This window comes from Terrapene carolina, unplaced genomic scaffold, assembly GCF_002925995.2.
Source record: "Terrapene carolina triunguis isolate 2854851 unplaced genomic scaffold, T_m_triunguis-2.0 Scaffold89, whole genome shotgun sequence".
Taxonomy (NCBI): Eukaryota; Metazoa; Chordata; order Testudines; family Emydidae; genus Terrapene; species Terrapene triunguis.
Genome location: NW_020664440.1, coordinates 5408762 through 5431776, shown reverse-complemented (window position 1 = coordinate 5431776; position 23015 = coordinate 5408762). Strand labels below are relative to the sequence as shown.

Genomic DNA, 23015 nt, shown 5'->3' with positions numbered 1-23015 from the left:
GGGGGGCCCACAGGCACCCGAACTATGGCCCTACCCCTGCACTGCCCTTCTCCCTGAGGCCTTGCCCTCACACTACCTCTTCCCCCGAAAACCCCGCCCTCACTCACTCCTCTCTGCCCCCTCCCCCCGGTCACTCTCCCTTATAGCTGGTAAAAAGTGATGCTGGCCCCTCCATTCCAGGGCCCCTCAACCTGGGACCAACATGGCTACAATGCTACAAACAGATTTCAGATTGGTCACTTTCAGTTTATTCATCTAACGTCAACATACGCACACACCCCTTCTGGGACTGGTCTTTGCAATCTGGGACTGAAGTTGGTCCAACTGAAGATATTACCTCACCCACCTTGCCAATCTGGTCATTGAGACTCTGTCCCTGTCTCACGTTACACAGCTCTTCCCAGATAATGGAAAATGCTGTTGAGATCTATTACATTATAAAGGCATCAATAAATGAGATCCTGTTTAAAACTTACTTCACAATGGAATACCCGGACAGAGAAAAGCCAGTAACGTAATGAAAAACGTAATTAAAGTTTGAGTCACATTGAATCCATTATAACTCGACCATGTACCCAGCATTGATTTCACTCCTGACTCAAAGAATGTGTAGTTTGATACTCCCTGAATCCCATTAACAGAGGCCTCTGCGTGCATGCCATTTGTGAGGTTTAAAAACAAGAGTACCCTTTTAATCAACTTTAAATCCACAGGATTCATATTTTATTGAGTCTGAGTAAATGATAGTGAGTGAAAACTGTATCTGCCACAAGGCAGATGACTTTTTAAATACAATCTCTAAATAGAGTGGGAAAGGAATTTTGGCTATACTTCTGAACTGGCAGGAAACTTCAGTAGATTACTTTATTCAGTGGGTAATGTAATGGTAATACTGCCTGATAGCCAGAGGAAGAGAACCTCCAGTTTAATCATTTAGTAATACACTTACATTTCCCATTATAGATTTGTCAACGGTCATAAATGAACTGCAGTTTTATCCATGAACTACATTTAGAATAACTATACTTACATTTTTTGATCTACACCTTAAGCAATTTTTAGATGGGATACAAATGAAGATCTATTCCCTTCAGAGAATTCCTGGACGCCTTTATGTAGTAGGATGCAACTTCTACTTAGTGGGATTTAGGTAGTGAATGTATTCAATACTACACTGGCAGTTTTCAGAAAGCCACTTAAAGCAGCATCGGTAGAGGCAAGGAAAAGTTAGATTTAAAAACATATATATATTCTTATGCAGCCACCTATAAATTGCAGTTGGTGGAATTCTGTTTTGTATTTTATATCTTGGTCAGTCATGAGCAACAAACTCTTCCAGGGAAATTCTATCACGTGACATTTTTCTTCGCTACTTTTATTAAAAAAAACTTCTCTGTCCTATTGCATTTCTAAATTCCTTTTAGAAGACACACACTTTGTCTTTTTATCTACAGATTCTAGCACTTCTCAAACAGAATATTCTTCCTTACTGCCAAGTCACACTGCTTTCTCAGCTGTGTCTCCAAGCAATGTCACTCTAAATGATGCCCCGCACTAGAAGCCGGATCACTGATTAATGTTGTTGCCGAGTCTTTTTTTTGTCAACTGATTTGCTGCTACTATGATCTTGAAGAAAGATTTTAATTTGTTTTCCTTTTTGAGGCTTGCTCTTGAAAGAATTTGACTTAAGAGGAACCTGAAGAAACACAAGTGGTGATGGTGGTTATAAGTTTCAACAATTCTTAGGCTAGGTCTACACTACCCGCCTGAATCGGCGGGTAGAAATCGATCTCTCGGGGATCGAATTATCGCGTCTCGTCGGGATGCGACAATCGATCCCCGAATCGACGTGCTTACTCCACCAGGGGAGGTGGGAGTAAGCGCCGTCGACGGGGAGCCGCGGAGGTCGATTTTGCCGCCGTCCTTACAGCGGGGTAAGTCAGCTCCGATACGTCGAATTCAGCTACGGAATAGCGTAGCTGAATTTGCGTATCTTAAATCGACCCCCCCCCCGTAGTGAAAACCTGCCCTTACTGTCCCATCTTGTAACTAAACTTAGTTTATTTGGGGAACCTCCAGGGGGCTTTTTGACCCTCTCCCTATTGTTGCACCTCCAAAATGTTGATCAATGATTTTGAGAAGACCGGCCATGTTTTCATCTGCAGCATTTACCTACAGAGTGAACGCTAATTTATACAGAAAATGCAGTCTATCCTTACTGCGGGATATGCTGATTTATAGACTGTGCATCTGTTTCACATAAAGTGCCCTGAGTGCAAGAAAAACCTACCTTCTAGCAAAAGCCAGGGCATTCTTTAGTTTTTAATAAATCACGTTCCACTCGTGGGATAGTTGCTAATGAATGTATAATGAATCTGGAGAGATTTTTCTACCCATCACTGCATATTCTGAGTTTCTGAGCCCAGTTCAGCACCCTCATTACTCGGGCAAAAGTCCCACTCATTTCAAAACCTTAGTAAGGACTGCAGCATCAGAAAGCTCATTGTTAAAAGATACATGTGTAGCTACACACAACAGCTATTCAGGACCCAGAGACTAACAACCGAGCCCTGTAAGACCCTAAATGAAAATCCTCAATTTTGCTTTGTAGTTAGCAGCTTTACCTTCACCTGCTAAATCTATTCCTTTCAGGATCTCATTTTCTAGATTGGCTGAGCCAAACTGATTCCTGGTATGAATCCACTGATTTGTTTCATTTGTTGTGTGTTCTAAAGAAACAACAGATCTTGTAGACATGTTACATTAGGCCAAGATTCCGGTACTCTTACTCACTTACTGCTTTGGGAGAAATCCCACTGAAATCGGAGGAAGGTGCTACTCAGAGTAAGGGTTTCAGAAACCATCCCTATATACCTGTGGATATGATGGGGAGGTTAACTTCTAAGTAGTCTATTTCTCAGACTGTTAATTGAAGAGAGACTTGTGTTGAAGCAAGAATGTTCTTTTTCCCAGCAAGAGAACACTGCAGCTTTCTTCACAGAGAACGTGTATGTTTAAACAGTAAAGGGTTTCTCAGAGGAGCCACCTGACATGACTCAGTGACTGGGGGCGCTGGGCAATCACTATATAGTCATCATACACTAAAATAAATTACATTGTTTTAAATATCTTGAGCATATGTCACCAGGCACCTGGATCTTCCAATAGTGAGGTCTAGTCCTGGAGCCATGTTTTGTCTTTGCTCAGGTAAACATTGGTGTGATGCTACACCCCATATTCTTCATAGAAATATGGTTATGATATGAATATGGCATAACTAAGATGTTTTATGCAAGATGGGTTGTGAGATATCATTGGAAAGGATATGATTTGCTGAATGGAATTATCCAATTTGTATTGTGATGGGGTCAGGCCAGACAGGTATAGGAGAGTGATAAAAGGCAGGTTTATTAGCCCCAGGATAAGCAGGTTCCTTTTCCCCTGGTAATTGAACAGGGGTTACTCCAGGTTAATTAGGACACCAAACCTAATAATGTTATGGAAAGTTCACAACTAGAATAAATTAACCCCTTGACATTAGGTACCCGTAATTAATGCAAAAAGCCACGTGTAGGTGCTCCTTGCTGCCATGAATTTCACCTGCACCAATCGGGAGAGTTATATGCACAGCTCCCCATCAGTAGGACATGAGCTCTTGGTCTCTGTTGCCATCCTATAATGGCATTGTCATACTTAACTGTTTGCTAAATCAACTGCTTTCCTTTTATCAGAAATGTTGTTTCTTAGTGATAACCCCTTTTCCCCAGCAGGATCCTTTTTTGAGTTTAGGCCTTTAATGAGTTCACTGCTCTGCTTCTCTATAAAACAGCACCCATTGTGTTAGCGATCAGGCTGGGTGTGCCCTGGGATGTGACAGAAGGCTATGCCACAGGTAGAGAGGAAGGGCTTGCCTGGCATGCTGGTACATGTTTTAAATTGTTAGCTGTACCCAGAGGCTGTCAGAGTGCAGGGGTCATGGGATCAGGTCTCAAGATCAGCCAGGCAACCTGTTCATGAGATTCCCCTCCCAAAAGCAGCTTTCTTCCTCAGAAGACTTGGCTGAGATGAAAATAAATGCAGCTTCTATTTCCCTGTTACATTTTACATAACCAGAGGGCCAAATCCTGCACTGATTTACGCCTTGTGCCATCCCAATTAAGTCACTGGAGCCAAGGACAAGTCACTCAACTTTTCTTTGACCCAGAGTCATCTCCGGTTCAGCCCTAACTTGCTCCCCTGTTACAAGAGCCCCTATGGGGCTTTGGAGTGGTACAGAATTACCAGGGTACAAGGCCACCCTGGCCATGCCCCTTGCCATCTGCCAACAGCTCCCTCTTTCTTCGTGTCCACACATGGCCTGCCCCAGCCTTTCACAGAATGCCCCTTGTGGCTGGCGCTACTGCAGAGGTAGCATACAGCTGGCAGCGCTTCCTTGATACGTGCCACAGGCCCCCTCCACGGGGCCATTCCCCAGGGGAGGTGAAATCTGCCTTATGCCCCATCTAGCTGGCACAAAGAGGCTACAGGGTAACAATGAATTTGGCCCCTTTGTCACAGCTTACACATCTTCTCCAGTGACGGAATACTTGTCTTGATTGCAGGGTTAGTCAGAGGCCTAATTAAATTAATAGCTTCTAATTAAAGAGCTTTGAGATCTTGGAATGAAAAGTGCTTTGAAAGAAGGAAATATTATCCTTTCTTTAAAATGTTATGTTTTTTTCTGCCAACAACCTTTTGTGGTAGGCTAATTTTAGCAAGTTGAAAGCAATAAAGTATGATTCGCCCTTTCAAAGGCTTTCTTGACATTAGTTAAAGCATTTCCAAATTTACCTTAATCAAAGAAGCAATCAAAAATTGCTAATCACCTTTATCAAGCCACTTATGCTGGAGAAAGCTACGTGGTAATCAGGCATACAATAAAAAAAAGTGTATATTAGAAGGAAATAAAGGTGATGGGCCCAGGGTCATGGGAGACCTAGATTTGAATCCCAGCTTCCTATGGTAAACTTTGGGTGAGGATGGCACACTGCCAGGGCCGGCTTTAGGACGTGCAGGGCCCGATTCAAAAGAGCTCCCGCCGAGGACAGCAGCAGCGATTGAGCTGCCGCCGAAGATAGCGGCGGCAATTCGGTGGCAGCTCAATCGGTTGTTTCCGGCGGCACTTTGGCGGAGAGTGCGGGCCCCTCTTCCAGACGTTGCGGGGCCCGATTCCCGGGAATCGGGGGAATTGCCCTAAAGCCGGCCCTGCACACTGCCATGTATATTGGCCAAACCGGACAGTCTGTATGCAAAAGAATAAATGGACACAAATCAGATGTCAAGAATTTATAAACCAGTCGGAGAACAGTTCAACCTTCCTGGTCACTCAATTACAGACAAAGTCGCAATTCTCCAACAAAAAAACTTCAAAAACAGACTCCAACGAGAAACTGCAGAATTGGAATTAATTTGCAAACTGGACACCATTAAATTAGGCTTGAATAAAGACTGAGAGTGGCTGGGTCATTACACAAAGTAAAAACTATTTCCCCAAGCTAATTTTTCCCCCTACTGTTACTCACACCTTCTTGTCAACTGTTGGAAATGGGCCATCCTGATTATCACTACAAAAGTTTTTTTTTCTCCTGCTGATAATAGCCCACCTTAATTGATTACTCTTGTTACTGTTGGTATGGCAACACCCATTTTTTCATGTTCTCTGGGTATATATATCTTCCTACTGTATTTTCCACTCCATGCATCCGATGAAGTGGGTTTTAGCCCATGAAAGCTTATGCTCAAATAAATTTGTTAGTCTCTAAGGTGCCACAAGTACTCCTCGTTCTTTTGCTAACAACAGTGACCCTCTGGATAATTAGCAAGTGGAGCTGATGGGCTCCCAAAGGGACTTTATTCAGACCTCTTCACCTGGGATGTTTGTAGGCTTTCTGGGGGACGAGGGTATTAAAGTAGACAACATGGAGGAGGGGCAAATTATGCACAAAAATCAGGGTGAGGTAAGTACCCTGCTCCATGAGTACTCTTACTGAAGTCAATGAGGTTGCTTCTCGGTATAAGGTAGTCCCTTCTGACCCTAAGACAGCTACATTCAAAGAAATGGCCATTAAGAACTGAACGACCATGCATCTTCGCCCAGATGAAGTCTGCAATTTTCCATTTTGAGATGCTAAAAAACAATTCAGACATAATCAACAAAATGAAAACGCTTCCCAGAGCAGATTCAATGAGATGTCTTTGGTGTTTCTCTGCTATTCCTACACCCTTCACATGATCCAAAATGAGCAGTATTTTCCCTTTGCACCGCAAAGTCAATGTAAACATTAATAAATTCCAACCATTGTTTATTTTATGATTATATGCACTAGCGGACATTTATGGCTCTTCCATTGGATATGTCCTGATTTCTGGTCAAATTAGTTCCTGATTCTCCTTCATTGTGTCATGTGGTCCTCACCTCCAGGGGTTAACTGTTCACTCAGTTCACGAGAAATTCTTTGGGGTTAGGAAATCTCATTTTATGAATCCTGCTTTTGATACTCACTGCCTTTTGTCATCAGAAACTGAATCATTCAATACCAGTTTTTAGAGTTGACTGAAATCCTATCGTCTCAGTCTGCCATTGCATGAGTGCTTTTTCAATCTTTTCTATTACTGTTATTTCACTTAACGTAACTGAAAGAGCTGTGACATCTCCCGAAGGAGAACAGTCTTAGAACTGGGCAATTTGTAATGCATAAGTTATTCTTAGAGCTGGTCAGGAATTTTTGACAAAACTATTTTTTCATCAAGAAGTTCTGAATCATTGAAACCAAAACATTTCATGGGAAAGGATCAGTTCTGACAAATTTCTTGACTAAAAAAACTGTTTTTGAAAAAAAAGTTTAGAATTGTGGAAATGTCCCGTTTTTGTCAAAACAAAATATTTTGGTTTTCTGGTTCAAAACAACTCTAGTTGTGAGTAAATTTGCCCCTTTCCCAAGTTACAAACAGACTGCGATGATCTCAAATGTAATAATTCTTCCCATAATTCTTGGCCTGTAGTTCATTCACAAACAGTTTGGCTTTACTATTCAAATTTCTATGCTTGAGCTTTTTACTGGACATGTAAGTCACAACATGGTATGTGCCTGTCCACTAATTGGACGAACTCTTATAATCAGGTTTCCAGCACAAATATTCATATTTGCAAGTTCAAAATTTGCCAGTATTCTCAAACTCTCACTTAACATTGACTTTTTCCATGAACATTTCTGCCACTGAACTCCTGTGCCCGTGTACCTATGGACAGCAAACACAAGAGGGGTCTGAACCAGCTGGAGTGAATTTGTTTAAAACTCTGAAAGAAAATTCACCAAAACCTGTTGGCCACATTAATCCAGTTCAAAATGCTTTACAATTCGAACAGGCCCGATTCTGGCCCTGGTGTGCTGCTCTGGTAGTGTATAAGGTCATTCAGAAATAGGGTTGCTAACTTTCTAATCGCACAAAACCGAACACCCCGTCCCCTTCCCTCCCCTTCCATGAGGTCCTGCCCCCACCTCGCTGCTTCTCTGAGGCCCCACCCCTGCTTGCTCCATCCCCGCTCCCGCTGTCGCTTGCTCTCCCCCACCCTCACTCACTTTCACCAGGCTGGGGCAGGGGATTGGGGTGTGAGGTGGGTGTGTGGCAGTGAGGGCCCCAGCTGGGGTTGTGGCTGTGGGGTGAGGCCAGGGATGAGGGGTTTGGGGTGCAGGAGGGGGCTCTGGGCTGGGGCTGATTGGTTCGGAGTATGGGAGGGGGTGTGGGCTCCAGCTGGGGGTGTGGGCTCTGGGGTGGGGCTGGGGATGAGAGACTTGTGGTACATGAGAGGGCTCAGGGCTGGGGCTGGGGGGTGTGGGGTGCAGGAGGGAGTTTGGGTGCGGGAGGGGACTCTGGGCTGGGGCAGGGGGTTGGGGTGCAGGGTCCCAGTGGTGCTTACTGCGGCTCCCTAGGGAACTGCAAGGGGCCAGGGAGTATTCCACCAGCACAGAAACAGTGTAGGGCTCATGTAAGTGACCCTATGCAGCTACCGAGGCTGGGGAATACCGAGGCTGGGTATATCGGGAGCAGGAAGGCGATTAGCATGCCACTGAGTGGTATGGGGAGTCTGAGCTGCAGCCCATAGGCATGGGCGGCGGGTATAATAGGCCAGGGGAGGCTAAGTCTCTCCAAACAGGATGCACCGCACCTCTCTTTGGAGGCACGCCACTGGCCTGCCACCTTTGGAACCCTGCCAAAAGGGTGCCTGGGCCTTGGCCCCTTCCACACTCCACCCTGAGGCCCCACTCCCACGTCCCGCTCTTCCCCGTTGGCCCTGCCCATGCTGCTCCTCTTCCCGTCCCCGCTCTGCCTCTTCCCCCGAAGCCCCCCCACCCGCAGCTCCCACTTCTCTGCCCCTTTCCCCCGCCTCTCATGCTTCTCCACCACTTCCACTGCGGCCCCCTCTGCCTGCCTCTCGCACCTCTTCACAGCAGAGAGGTGCGGGTGGGGGAGCCCCTCAGGGGAAGCAGCCCAGCAGGTGGCGTGGAGGTGGAGTGGGGGCGGCGCCTCAGAGGGAGGAGTCCGAGTGGGGCCGGGCGTCAGGTGGAGCCAGGGTAGGGCCCCAGTCCGGGTGACAGTGGCCCCTCACACTTCTAGGGAGCTTCCAGCACTCAGGCCCAGCCTCCCCAAATGTGGGAGTCATGCCCCACCCCTGTCCCTAGGCAGCCCTTGTGAGCAGTTTCTGGTGCTTCTCTAATCTATGCTGGGGGTTGCACTGGCCCCATCCAGCAGCCAAGAATGCATATGACACAAAAGTGGTAGAAAGCCACTTTGCTCACTCCCTCTTTCCCGTGTGCTGCCTTCTCTGCTGCATCTCCCCACTGGGAGACAGCACAGAATTTGTCCCTTCCTATTTATCATCATTTGAACATTGTGAATTTACAATTGATTGATAGCTCCCCAGGCAGGAAGGAGCCACTGTGATCAATTCTAGTCTGACCTCCTGTGTAACACAGGCAACAGAAACTCCCTGAAAAAATTCCTACAGCATATCTTTTGGAAGAACATCCAATCCTGATTTAAAAACTTAAAAATGAATGGAGACCAAAGTTAGCACTCTCTGTCTGACACATAAAACCTTATGAAAAACAATTTCAAAATGTCCTTTCTTAAATTGAAAATGTTACCATGTAAATCAACCATTCTAGTGTTACCTCACTCCCCTAGCACTGATGGCAAGCACACATTAGATAAACTTCTGATACATAATAAGAAAGTCTTTCAGAGTTATGCCATGCCATTCAAAAGTACAGAGTGACAGACTGACTTCTTGTAGATCCTCCTCATGTAGCTCTAGGTTAAGATTTTTAAAAATTAGTCCTGATTTGGGGTGGTTCAGTTGACAAACCTGAAATGCGCCTCATTAATAGAGGATGGGCAATCAACACGCACTGAAAATCAGGCACCACAAAAATGGTTATCCCCATAATCACAAGCACTTTTGAAATTCTTAGCCCTAGTTACTTGGTTGATTTTGGTTCTGGATCAGGGTAATTTCCTCCCCATGATAGTCAATGAATGGTACTTAGATTTAGTTGAAGTCCATTGCTTGCCCATGCCTTTTCCATTGGAAGAATTTCCTGAATGTCTTGATTCCTTTGTTTTACCACTGGTAGCTGTGGGGATTCCTACATCAAGGTACATCTGTGTTTTGCAAGCAGAAGTACCATCTGGAGAAATGTTTCTAATCTGTATCAAGGGTTATTGTTATGTCTGACAACATTCTCTTTGCTTGAAGGTGAGGATGAAAGAACTTAAAGACTGCTTTTTGTGTGTCCAAAAGTGTTCATTTTATTCTGTCAAATCCAGATCTAAGAGAAGAAAGTATTAATCCTTACCATTTCATACATTCTAATACCCACTCAGCCAAATTCCCATTGCAGCTACTTCATTGCAACTGCGAAATTGGCAAGTACACTCATGTGCACAAACAAAAATCTGCCTTTGCGCATTCGGAATGAGTGATGCTGTATGCAGAGGTGGCGGGGGGAAAGGATAAGATAGCATGGGCAAAGAGAGGTTTTTGTGTGCAATAAATGAGACCTGCTGGAGCTTTAACCCCAAAATACATCAATAAATAGATATGGAAAAGGTATTTTAAGTAAATAAATAGTTGAAACACAAAGTGTTCAACTATTTGCTGATTTACATCACACTGAAATCAATAAGGTCACAGGGGATGTAAGCCAGCCTGCAGTTTGACTCATTTTCTGTAGCTCACTTTCACTACTGAGCCACTATTCCAGACAGAGAGGGCCAACTCCTCAGCTGGTTAAAATCAGCATCGCTCTATTGAACTCTCTGGAGCTATATGGCTGAAGGCCAAATGCAAACTCCACCTTTCTAGATTCTTTTGTGCTCAATTCTCATTTACTGTAAATAAAGCCAGACCAGCCAAATTCAGTTCAGGGAATCTAAGCTTTATTTAAAACTACAAACCAATAGGATGGTCTTATAAGAAACTGTGTTGATATGAATCTACTTGAAGAGCAGAATATATTACAATACAACAGCAGGATGTCCAGTCAATGACCAAACTAGAGCCGTCTGAAAAGTAAACAGCTCCAACTATAATTCCGTATGTCACTGAAACAGCAATAAAACCTTATCAAGAAGGAATCACAAGTGCCTAATGAGAATCAGATGCAATGTAATATAGGCTAGAGGCCATATTCTTATCCAGATGCACAGGGAATTGTGTACATCAACAGAATATAATTTGGTTTCTTATTGTATTTTTCATACTCGGTGTCTCCTAAAGAGCTTTAGAAAGAAATGAGTTAATTACTGGCTGCAGCAGGTAGGAAAACATAGCCATTATGTGCTCAGCGCTCGTTCACACACAGCTTTGGATGGTAGAGAGTTCTCTTGGGAGCCGGCCACTTATTCCCGAATCCCAGCTCTTTGCAAAAAGTACGGTGGCTCCTGTCATTTTTACCTGGACAGTCATTAGATGGGCGAAAGGAACTTAATCTTAACGATAATCTGCAAAGGGGGAAAAAATGGGGTCGTGCCCTCTTTTGCGTCTTTCTGATCTAGGGCATGTCTTCACTGCAGCTGGGAGGGGTAATGCCCAGCTGGAGTAGCTGCACACGTGTAGCTAAAAATAGCAGCATGGGCAGGGGCATAGGCTAACAGCCCGAGTCAGTGCCTAGGATCTCAGGCAGGGTTGTACTTGGGCAAGCAGCCTAAGCTCCCGCCTGTGCTCTCATTCTATTTTTAGTGAGCTAACTCCAGCAAAGCTAGTGGGTGCACATCTACCTAAGCAGGTAATTACACCTCCCAGCTGCAGCATAAACAGAGCCGTATTCAGAAGGCCTGGAAGAGGGTACTAGGTGGGTGGGTAGTTGTTTAAAGCGGTTCTTTCCTGAGGGGAGTCTCATTTTTCTACTATGAGCTTTTCCACGCTTAGTTTGAAAGGGAGATGGCAGCACCCATTTCCATCTATTGGAGTTAACCTGGGGTGTGGCTGAAGGTCTGCGGCCTATAATAGCTCATTATTTCCTGGCAAGGGAAAATTGAGACAAAAGATTTTTAAACAGAGGCCTAGACAAACTGGGCCCAGCCAGACCAAATGATCTGTGAAGGGCTGCAGTTGAGTCTGGCATTTGAAAAAGAGTCATTCCGCATTCTTAAAGAACTTTTTATCCCCTCGCTAGACCATCTCCTGGGGAAGGCTCCAACCCCTGTGGTGTATTTTAGCTTCTGAGAATTCTTTGGGGAAAATGAGGGATCCTGCAGTGCCCTGGACTGAAGGAGGTTCTTAGGCCTTGGCTACACTGGCGCTGTACAGCGCTGCAACTTCCTGCGCTCAGGAGTGCGAAAACGCCCCCCCACCCCCGAGCACAGCGAGTACAGCGCTGCAAGCTATTCCCCTTGGAGAGGTGGAGTACATACAGCGCTGCGAGAGAGCTCTCGCAGCGCTGGCGGCGCGACTACACTCGCGCTTCACAGTGCTGCCATGGCAGCGCTGCCGCGGCAACGCTGGGAAGTCCCGAGTGTAGCCAAGGCCTTAGACTGTGAATTCTGTGAGGCAGGGACTATCTTTTTGTTCTGTGTTTGTACTGCACTTGGCCCTATGAGCTCCTGGCCCAAGACAGGGGTTCCTAGGCGCCACCCCCAATACACATAATAAGTTTTGTGTGGGTGTTTCACGCAGCCCACCTCTAAAGAGAGGCAAAGAAGGCAAAAAGGAATTCTGGAGCCTAACCCTTACCCAGTCTTGGTCAAAGGAACATGGTCAGAGTTGTGTAGTGAAGGGCTATGGCAGGCATGCACAAGGGCAGAAGAGGACTATGAACTGTCTGGGAAGCGGGTGGGATGATGTTAACAAAATCAAAGAGTTTTAAACAGGGGCAGTTTCTTACAGACTGCAGTGGAAGTTGGATCAAGCCCTTAATTAGCTTTTACTTGCTTGATCTGTACTATGACAGTCCTACTCATTCTCCAGGACAGACTTCCAGGAAAGGAAACAAGGTACACAGGGCATGAATTCATCATGTAAAAAGACGTGCAAAGGGGAAGGTTCCCAGTATTATGCCAGTGTCTCTCTATACCTTGTAATAAAAATAATAATGAACTGTGAGGATGAAATTCACCCATGTGCAGAGGGACCGGCCCAAAACCTATAGAATGCTCAAGTTCTGCTTAAGCTCATTTTGAAGGCTTTTGTGGTGCAGGGGCCTTTGCAGACGGGTGATTTACCCTCTGAGGTTGACGGACCTTGCAAAGACTTACACAGGTGCTATGAGACATCTCACTGACTTCACTGCTAAAGGGAGGTGAATGAGAATTGAGCCTAAAGTACCTAACATGAGGCATGTGTTTAAGTCTGTGTGGGATTGGAGCCTTCACCCTAACTTCAAAGCTAGCGTTGCCACCTTTATAATTGCAGGTAACCAGACTCCTGAGGCCCTGCCCTCTGTCCTACCTCTTCCCTTGAGGACCCACCCCTTCTCCACCTCTTCCCAAGGCCCTGTCCCTGCTCTGCCTCTTGCCCGTAAGGCCCTGTCCATGGCGCTTGCTCCCTCCCCCCCACTCCCACCCCCACCCCCGTAGCCTGCTGGATCGTCTCCACCTCCCTCTCTCCCCCAGCTGGGCTCTGTCTGCTCCGGGGCTGGGACAGCACCTCCCCCGCCCCACAGTAACTGGACTTTTGGTGTCCGGTCAATACATCTGACTGTACACTGACAGGTGCCCTTGTCGACCAGACTTTCCAGTCGAAAACTGGGGACAAGGCAACCCTAATTGGCACCTGGACACAGAAGCCAAAAACCGGACTGTCAGGGTCAAATCCAGATGGGTGGCATCCCTATCAAAGCCCTTAGCCAAAATCAATTCAATCTCACAACCCCCTGGTGAGTTAAGAATCATGCTCCCCATTTTACAGGTGGCCAAACGATAAGAGATATTAAGTGACTTGCTCAAGGCCACCGTGAGAGTGAGGTTACATCTCCACAGGAGCTGGGCGGTATGATTCTCAGCCCGGGTAGACAAACACTCTGCTCAAGCTAGTGCCTAAAAATAGCAATGTAGCTGCGGTGGCACAGGGAGAGGCTTGGGCTAGCCACCTGAGTACAATCCCATGCAGCCCTCTGGGTATGTAGTTGGGTGTCTAGCCTGAGCTGCCGCCAATGCCATCCCTGCCATACTGCTCTTTTTAGGCGCTAGCTGGAGCAGATCTGTCTACCCACACCAGGAATTACACCTCCCAGCTGCCGTGTAGACGTAGCCCATGGGTGAGAACCTTGCACCTGAAAATGAAAGCGTACTTCCTTTCTCGCACTATTTATGGGTAATCCAAAGCTAGCCTGGCTCAAATGTATGTGCATTTAAACCACACCATTGTTCTATGGATAACACACAGAACTGGGAATCAGGAGATCTGGGTTCTGTTCTCTGTTCAGTCACAGACTTTCCGTGCAGACCTGGGCACCTCACCTCTCACCTCTATGTCTCCAATTCTTCACCCGTACATTGGGGAGGGGATGAGACTTCGTGGGAGAGTTGTTAAGTGTCTGTTCGGCAAATGAAAAGGGCCTTGAGATGCTCAAGGGCAAATATCCACATTTCCCATAAATGAGAACCATTCTCCTTTCTCATTTACCACAAACTGGAGTTCAACGCCCACTTTTGTTTTTTAAAAAGTAATGCACGTATCTGTCATGGTTTAGGTTAATACTTATTGCTCAGCATCTTACCTGGAACTGCCAATGCCTATTTTACAGCTGTGCCAATTAGGGTGACCAGACAGCAAATGTGAAAAATCGGGACAGGGGGTGGGGGGGTAATAGGAGCCTATATAAGAAAAAGACCCAAAAATCGGAACTGTTCCTATAAAATCGGGCCATCTGGTCACCCTAGTTACATCAACGGGCAGTCCAGCCCTTTGAGTTCCCTGCATTTTTCATAAGATGAGGGGGCTGCCCTGGTGTGCTTGGTCAGAATCTCCCCTCCCTTCGCTGTTGTGCCAGCCTTCACCTCCTTATTTTGCTCCCCCTTTAGCTCAGCGGTGAAGCAATTCATGTGGCCCCTCCCCTCTTCGCTCGCTTGTATGGGAAGTGAGGGTACATTAGCAACTTGCAGGCCCCCATACAGCCAGCCCTTTAAAACAAGAGAGGCTATAAAAATGTCAGAGATTAGGATTAATTAACCACTCCCCTGTGAAGATCCTGAGGCATAGAATTGAGAGGTTTGAAACTACCCCCGGGGGACCTTTTCATGAGCAGAAAACCGGATGGTTTGTCTCCACAGTCACTCTTTGCATTTAGCGTTCCCAGGTTTTGTCACTGGAAGTGTAACGTTTTGTGAACTCCAGTTCAGCAACTGTAGGAAAGATGGTCCTTGCTTTATTTATTTTTGTAATCAGTACTTGAGCTTTTCTTCAGTGGTAAATAACATAGCACCGCCGCCCACCCTGCTTCCCAAGGGAAGGCTAGACCTATGGGGCACCTTCTGATAATCCGCAGACGTTCAGCCGGCTGGAGCCCCAGAGCTAACAGGAATATTTGTTTTGCCATTCACAAAGGGCAGAGCCGGGCATGCCAGGGGAAGATTGTCTCAGCTTCACTACGTTGCATCTGCAGTCAAAGGGGCAGATGCTCGGGCTTGTTTGGTTCCCGTTGTGCTGCACAGAGAGGGGCATGTTGTGGGCACAAAGGGGTACTGGCCAGAGTATGCAACATCACAGCAAGCCCCAGGTGGTGGATGCTCTCTTAGGGACTGTTGCTAGCTGGCCCAAGTAAGAGCAGTCCCTACACTGCTCTAGCCTGTGCTGGGGCAGAGAATCAGGAGGCTATTAGCAGTGAGCTCTGGGCCCAGCAGCGACTGTCTGAAACAGGAAGAATGTACCGTACACTGGAGCTGTTCAGGGCAGAGACTGTGTCTTCATGTGTAGATAGAGGTAGGATTGTCCTATGGTTAGAGCACTTAGCCTGCACTGTGGGAGACCTGGATTCAATTCCTGCTCTGCCACAAACATCCCATGTGACCCTGGGCAAGTCACTTAGTCTCTGTGCCCTGGTTTCCCATCTGTAACATGGGGATAAAAGGGCTTCCCTAACTCAGAGGGGTGTTGTGAGTATAAATACACTCAAGGTGGTGGGGCTTTAGGGTGATAAGGGCCCAGAAGTTCCTAAGATAGAGAGAGATACAGACAGCTACTACCAGAATTCACATATGAAAGAACAGAGGGACATGATTTAGATTGTTACTTTCCACTTACTACTGGTGTTGCCTTCAATTCAAACATGGTTTCTAAGCTCTCAGACTGAGGCAGGTAAGGCTAATTTGTTGAAAGAGAGAAAGGCGAGTTGGCTTTGTACTCTGCTATTGCTACATGCCGTTGCCGCCTCTCAGCTCCTCATGAACATGCTGTTACCGTTAGAGGCCCTGAGGGCAATAGGATTTCGGTTATTGCAGAACTTCATACAGGCTCTTCTTAAGGATGCCTATTAACCATGCACAGTGTAATATCTACGGCAATAACCTGAGACACACAAATGATGCTATTTGAATGTGTGACGTGCCTCGCTTCAAAGTAGATGCTTGTTTTATGGTGAGGTTTGTCATACATGAAAATAGCATCATTTGTTGCAAAATAACATCATTGACAGGCGTCTTTCTTCCATAGAGAAGAGCATTAAGGAAGTTGCATAAGAAATGAAGAGCATTCGGAGGGGTGAATGGGTACAACCAGATCAACCAATAAGCCATCTGTGGGCAGTGAACATACCTGTTGGTCACACTCAGCAGAGCTGAATTACTCAAGCATAGACCCGCCCCTCGCTTCTGATCAGTTCAGATAAATCTGTTGTTTAATCCTGTTACCTTGGGTAAAATGTATTTTTTCAGGGGAGCCGAACTCAAGGGAACAAACATGGAGTCAGCGGAAACTTGGCAATTTGGGGGTGAGAGGAGCATTCCCAATTTGGAAAAAATGTGCGCTCATCTAGCTGTGTAACTTGTATCAGCGCTCGCGAATGACACAGCACAAGCTCCCCGGGTTGGGGCAAGCTGTGCTCAGTGCAGGACCAGAGGAGATAGGGGTAGGGTGACCAGATGTCCCGATAAAATCGGGACTGTCCCGATACTTAACCCTTTGTCCCAATCAATGTACGATCGGGACGCCATTTGTCCCGATATTCAGGTAAGGAGGCGAGCGGGAGGGAGGCGCTGATCCTGTGGGTGCTCTGGGCCTGGAGCACCCAGGGGGAAAAATTGCAGCCAAGCTCCCCCCTCCTTGCCTCCTTCTCTCCCCTCCCCCAGCACGCTGCATCCCCGCTCCTCCCCCCCACCAGCGCTTCCCACCGCCTATCAGCTGTTTGGCGGGGCTTAGCACTTTCCAGGAGGGAGGGGGGAGGAGCAGGGACATGGTGCGCTCAGGGGAGGAGGCGGAGAAGATGCAGGGCAGGGGCAGCGACTTCGGGGAAGGGGGTGGAATGGGGGCGGGGTGAGGGCGGGGCAGGGGCGGAAAGAGGCGGGGGGGGGGGGGGGGGGAGGAGGGGTGGGGGGGGGGGGGGCCCAGGGGGGGGGGGGGGGGGACCTGGGGCACACTGGGGGCGGAGCCTGGGAGAAGCGGGTGTGGACTGTGGGCGGGGCTGATGGCACCGCAATGTGTCCCAATATTTTAGTGTGGTGATCTGGTCACCCTAGATAGGGGTGAGGGTGGGAAAGAAGTTCTGAGCCTTCTTTAATCTGCCCTGATCTTGGGGTCTGCTTTGAGCTGCTCTAATTTATGCTGGGAACAATAGCCCCTAGAAGTGTCCTGCTAGCACAGGATTGCCAGAGCACCCCTTGCCACCTCACCACGCCCTGTATGCCGAGGGACCAGGAAGGGGCGGTGCTCATAGGCGCCAACTTTCTCCAGTGCTGGTGGGTGCCCGCGCCTCCGCCCCTTTCCCCGCCTATGGCCCCGCCCCAACTCCACCCCCATCCCCTCCCCTGGCCCCGCCCCCATGCCAACCCCATCCCCAAAGTCCCCGCCCTAACTCCTCCCCTCCCTGCCCCTATTGGATCCTTTCCCCAAATCCCCGCCCTGGCCCCGCCTCTTCCCCCAGCGCGCCGCGTTCCCCCTCCTCCCCCCTCCCTCCCTGCCCTGCAAACCAGCTGTTTCGCAGCGCAAGCATTGGGAGGGAGCAGGGAGAAGCAGGACATGGCGGCACACTTGTGGAGGAGGCAGAGGCGGAGGCGAGCTGGAGCAGGGGGGCAGGGCAGGGCCACAGGGAGCTGCTGGTTTTTTTCCGTGGGTGCTCCAGTCCCGGAGCACCCCCGGAGTCAGCGCCTATGGTGGTGCTAAGAAACGAGGCTGGCTTTATGCCACCCTATGCAAAAGGAATCCACTTAGGACACCTTTCTGGCTGTGCGGGAGAGTGGTCTCTAGTATCTGGCCCATGTAATCCACATATTACTGAAATTTGGATGCATCCAGAATGCAAGCAGGGGCAAGGAGGGTCAGAGAGAAATAGCCAAAATGAAGATGTCTTTTTTAAATGTCACAAAGCTGGATCTGAACCCAAATTCTGTCCTTGCTCCCCTCCTGTGTTTTTTCATATTACCACCCAGGAGAGACTTTGAAGCCCACTTCCCACAAATCATATCAGTAAAATGTCAGCCTAATGCATTCATCCTGTAATAACATCATGGGAAAACATACGTATGATGGGAAAGATTTCCCCCCCACATCATCCACATTCTGAGGATTCATTCTAGGAGGCAGATGAATTTGCAGCATTTTAGATTTGGGGGAACTAAATAATGACTTGAAAGTTTGTCTTTATTGCATCCATCTGCTTGGTTAGGATAAGGAGCAGTTCCTTATGACATATGTATGATGGCACATCTGCCGCCGGGAATCCCGAGAGTGCCGGCCCTCTCTAGTTCCTTTCTATTAGGCAATAGAACAAAACAACAATAACTATAAAGTACTCCTGTTCTTTTTAACAATAACTATGGTTGCCTTTGCCAGCTCAAGTTCTCAACGCTGCAGGCTAGATGAAAAATCCACACAATCATGGCACCGTCCCATATGTGTTTAAAAATATTACAATATTTATAATGGAGAGGTCATCGCTCGCTACCCAGAGGTTCCAGGGAAGAGACAGCAGTGAGCTACAGTACAAACGCACCAGACTCAAAAGAAAAAGGAAGCAGAGAAACATCATTTGAAAGGCTGAGCAGCAATTAAAACCATGAAGACTTTGATGCAGGGAATTTCAGTAGATTGAGTCTGAGGGCCTGTGCTGACTGCCACTGAAATCAGTGGCAAAACTCCCTAGCCTTCTTGAATACACAAATTGGGCCCATGCTGTGCTGTGATAGACACCTGGTTTTCTATCCAAGGGGATTGAATGACTGTTTCTAGAGAGGACTGTAGGAGAGGGATAGCTCAGTGGTTTGCGCATTGGCCTGCTAAACCCAGGGTTGTGAGTTCAATCTTTGAGGGGGCCATTTAGGGATCTGGGGCAAAAATCTGTCTGGGGATTGGTCCTGCTTTGAGATTAATTGAGATGTAGTAGTATGAATACTGCATTGTAGGATAGGTAAAGGATGCAGGGATCTGATCCTGTTGGGGCCAAGCAGCCTCTTCAAATTGTGCTGTGAAAATTATCTCCTTTGCCAGACACCACCTGGGAAACTCAAGAGATTGTGGGGAGGCAGGAAATTGGACTTACCCTAACCCATGATGGTCCCTTCTGGCCTTAAAGTCTATGCATCTAAATCTATGAAATGGTCAGTTCAAAATCACCGGGCTCTACTCAGAGCAGAAGTGGGCATTGTGAGACTCAAATGACAAACAATTGGGAGTGGGGAACATGCTGTCCCATAGAAACTGCTTCCAGAAGAACTGAATCTTGTCCAATAAGAACACTCCCTGCAGGTTAATGCTGGTGCACTGCTATCATGATCATTCAGGCATTTTGCTTTTAGTCCCTCTTCATAGCCGCCCTCCCTTTGAAATCCATTCAGAAAAACATTGCAAGAATGTTGATTGGTCTCTGCTGAACTTGCACAGAGGAAACAGCTCGATGTGGCACCGAAACCAACATATTTAGAGTAATGACTTGAGGGCAGGATGAATGAACAGATGAATATCCCATCTTTGGCCTGCTGAGAAACTAACTCATGTCGGACACAAGCGTGGAATTGATGCTTCTCTTCCTTTTACGCAGTTCGGCCCCCGCCCAATGTGTGAGTGAGGCCGTATTGACTTGGGTTGGGGTTGGGGCGGGCTTTTTTCACTCTCATCCAGGGACCAGCCGGTTGAACTCACCGCTGTCTCTCTCCTCACCCGTCCTCTATTTTGGGCCCCTTTTAAATGTCAAAACTAAGCTTCCCATCCTTCTAAAATAATTATGGGCCTTATCCAGAACCAGTGAAGAATTTCCATTCACTACAGTGGACTTTGGATCAGGCCCTCGGTTACTAGCACTTCTCATTGCACAGGTCACCTTCGCAACAGATATTTAAGAGTTTCTTACTATTATTTTTCTGAAAACCAAACGGTTTTCATGTTCCCCACCTTAAAACCCCCAAGCCGAGCAGTGGGGCCCCATAAGCCCACAACCACTAGTCCCCTGATTTTTGTGTCTCCCCCCGGACCAATTCTTGCCTGTAGAGGCTGTATTGGTTTTCCCACTACTGGAACTAGATCTGCTGTAAACTCCACCCTGACAGCCGCTGCAAGAGGAACAACAGTGTTGGGCTGCCAGGATTTGAAGAAGAAGTTTCCTCAGAGGTATTCCCACCCCGGTCACTGACATCAGCCTCCTTCATCCCCTGCAAAAGGAATCCAGCAGTTGGACACTTCCCCACCCTCCTGTAAAAAAAGAAAAGAAAAGAAGACCCATTCAGGCCTCCCCCAAAATGCACAAATTCCATATTTTCCCCTGCTTCTCAAATCCACCCTTCCATTCCTCACCCCCATCCTCTAACCTCTCATGCTTTCCCGTCCCCCCAGTATGCTCAAACTCCTCTAGGAACTCCCCCAGCTCCACGTGGTCCCTGGTAGCAGCCGCAGAGCAGGGCCATCCCTAGCCATTTGGGTGCCCTACGCAGTCCCTCCGTGGGGGGACTGTGTGGCGCCCCAGCCCCCCCCCAGGGTCTGGGAGACAGGAGCAGTGGGGGGCACTTTTGGGGGCCCCACAGGCCCAGAGTTACCCGGGGGATTAACGGGGGGCCAGGAGAAGCCCGCTCCACTTCCTTCACCCCAGCCTCAGCCATGTCGCTCGGGGGAGGGGGGTTTGGGGTTCCCCTCACCGGCAGCAGCGGGAAGCGGAGCAGCCCGGCCCCAGCCCACTCTACTCCGCCAGCTCCCAGCCGCGGCGCTCGCTTCCCGCCGCCGGTGAGAGCCGGGGGCGGTCCTTTCCCCAACCCGAGTGACATGGCCGGGGCCGGGGCAAGGGAAGCGGAGCGGGCTGGGGCCACGTCTCTCTGCTTCCCGCCACCGGTGAGTATGGGGGGCAGTCCTTTCCCCGCAATCACCGGCGACGGGAAGCAGAGTGCCGCGGCTGGGAGCTGGCGGAGTAGAGCGAGCTGGGGCTGGGTTGCTCCGCTTCCCGCCGCTGCCAGTGAGTGCGGGGTCGCTGGGGGAAGAGGTGGAATGGGGGCGGGCCGGGGGCGGAGCAGGGGGGAAGGGTAAGAGGCAGGGTGGAGGGAGTTATCAGGGGCCCCACCCCGCCCTAGGGACGGCCCTGCCCCTTGCAGGGGGACTGGCCGAGGGATAGGGCTGGTCGCTGGGGCTGGGGCTGGGGCTGGTGGGTACGCAGGGGGGTACGCTGGTGCTGGTGGGGCTACGCGGGTATGCAGCACGCAGCTGCCTAGGGCACCATGAAATTTCATGGTGTCCTAGGCAGCTGCGTATGCTGCGTATGCCTAAGGATGGCCCTGCCGCAGAGTTCCCCTTATGCTCCCACACAGGCGTGCAGTCTGAGGCACAGCCTAGCCCGTAAAAATGACATAATGTCCGTGGCTTCAGTCTATGAAGGCTCAGGGGCGAGGATGCAAACTCCAAGCACAAGAGCACGCAGCTGGGTAACATTAAAGATGATGTCCTGTGGTGACGAGATATTAAAGGCTTGATCCTTAACTCTGAATTTCCATCCCTCCTTGGGCTCAGGCTTTTCTTTTAATGTAGAATTTTACTGGAATTTCCAGGGGGATTTTTCTGTTTATGTTTTATTTTAGTGCCGATGCTGAATCATCTAGGAACTGAGGCTTGGTTTTGGGTATCGATGTGCTTTTATAAATTATCCACATGCTGAGACTGGATTGAGTTCAAAGTGAACCTTATACCTATTTTTTTTTCTTATTATTATTTTTGGTTAACGTTCCTTCAATCCAATCCCAGTCATCTTCAATGGAACTAAAAGTATCTGGCACGTCACGATTCTGAGCCATTCAGAGTTCCTTAGTCTCTGGATCTCCTGATCTCCCTGCCACAGAAAGGTCCTTGTGGCTGCTGTTCTTCATTTTACAGAGAGTCATAGATCAGTTTGCCTTAATTTACCATTACATGCTATGGTGTCTGGAACTAATATAAGTTGCCATGCAAGGCAGATGGCTCCTGGTGGGCAGCTCGCCTCTGGATCCTTTCCCGTGTCTCTCCATCCTTTCTATACTTTGGTGACCAAAACTGGACACAGTACCAGCTGAGGGCTAACCAGCACTGAGTAGAGCGGTACTAGCATCTCCTACAATTTGCAAGCTATGCCTCGGGTAATCCAACACAAAATTGCCTTTGTTTTTTGGGGGTTTGCAACAGCATGACATGGCTGATGTTGAGGTTGTGATCCACCACAACTCCCCGGTCCTTCTCAGCTGTGCTGCTGCCAAGCCAGTTATCCCCTATTCCATATTTGTGCATTTGGGTTTTCTACCCTAAGTGTAACACCTTACATTTGTCTTTGATTAATTTCATTTTGTTGTCTGTAGCCCAGTTCTCCAATATATAAAGATCCCTTTGAAGTTTACCTCTATCCTCCCCTCTAGCTTTGTGTCATCTGCAAATCTGATCTGTGTGCTCTCTATTCTTACATCTGTTGTAGGAGCAGCAGTGATCTGTATGCTCTGTATAACCTGTATGTTCAAAAGGTCTGTTACACCTTCCCCCTCTTTTGTCTCTTGTCCCTCTCTGAATACCTGGGAAGTGGCTTTCCCCCTCTCCCTCCCTCCTGGAATGCTTGTGGGATGAATGGGCTGCTTGAACAGCTGGAAGATCAGAAGAGCTCTCAGGTAGACAAGGTGTCTGGGACAATAATTAGGCAGCAATCACATACCCAATGCATGGACACTGCCCGAGGTGGAGTGTGACCAACCAGACGCGGCCAAGTCATCTCTAGTCGCAGGCTATGAGAAGCAGGTCCTTAAAAGGGGAAGGGGCCATGTGCTCAGCAGTGCACTCACAAGCTTGTACCCAGGGCCGGCTCCAGGGTTTTTGCCGCCCCAAGCAGCCAAAAAAA

At 48.1% G+C, this 23015-nt stretch overlaps 1 protein-coding gene across 1 annotated transcript in view; it reads right to left on the bottom strand.

Moving 5' to 3' along the window:
- SLC25A26 (solute carrier family 25 member 26) overlaps positions 1-23015 on the bottom strand; it is a 287750-nt gene that overhangs the window by 264451 nt on the left and 284 nt on the right. The window lies entirely within an intron of this gene.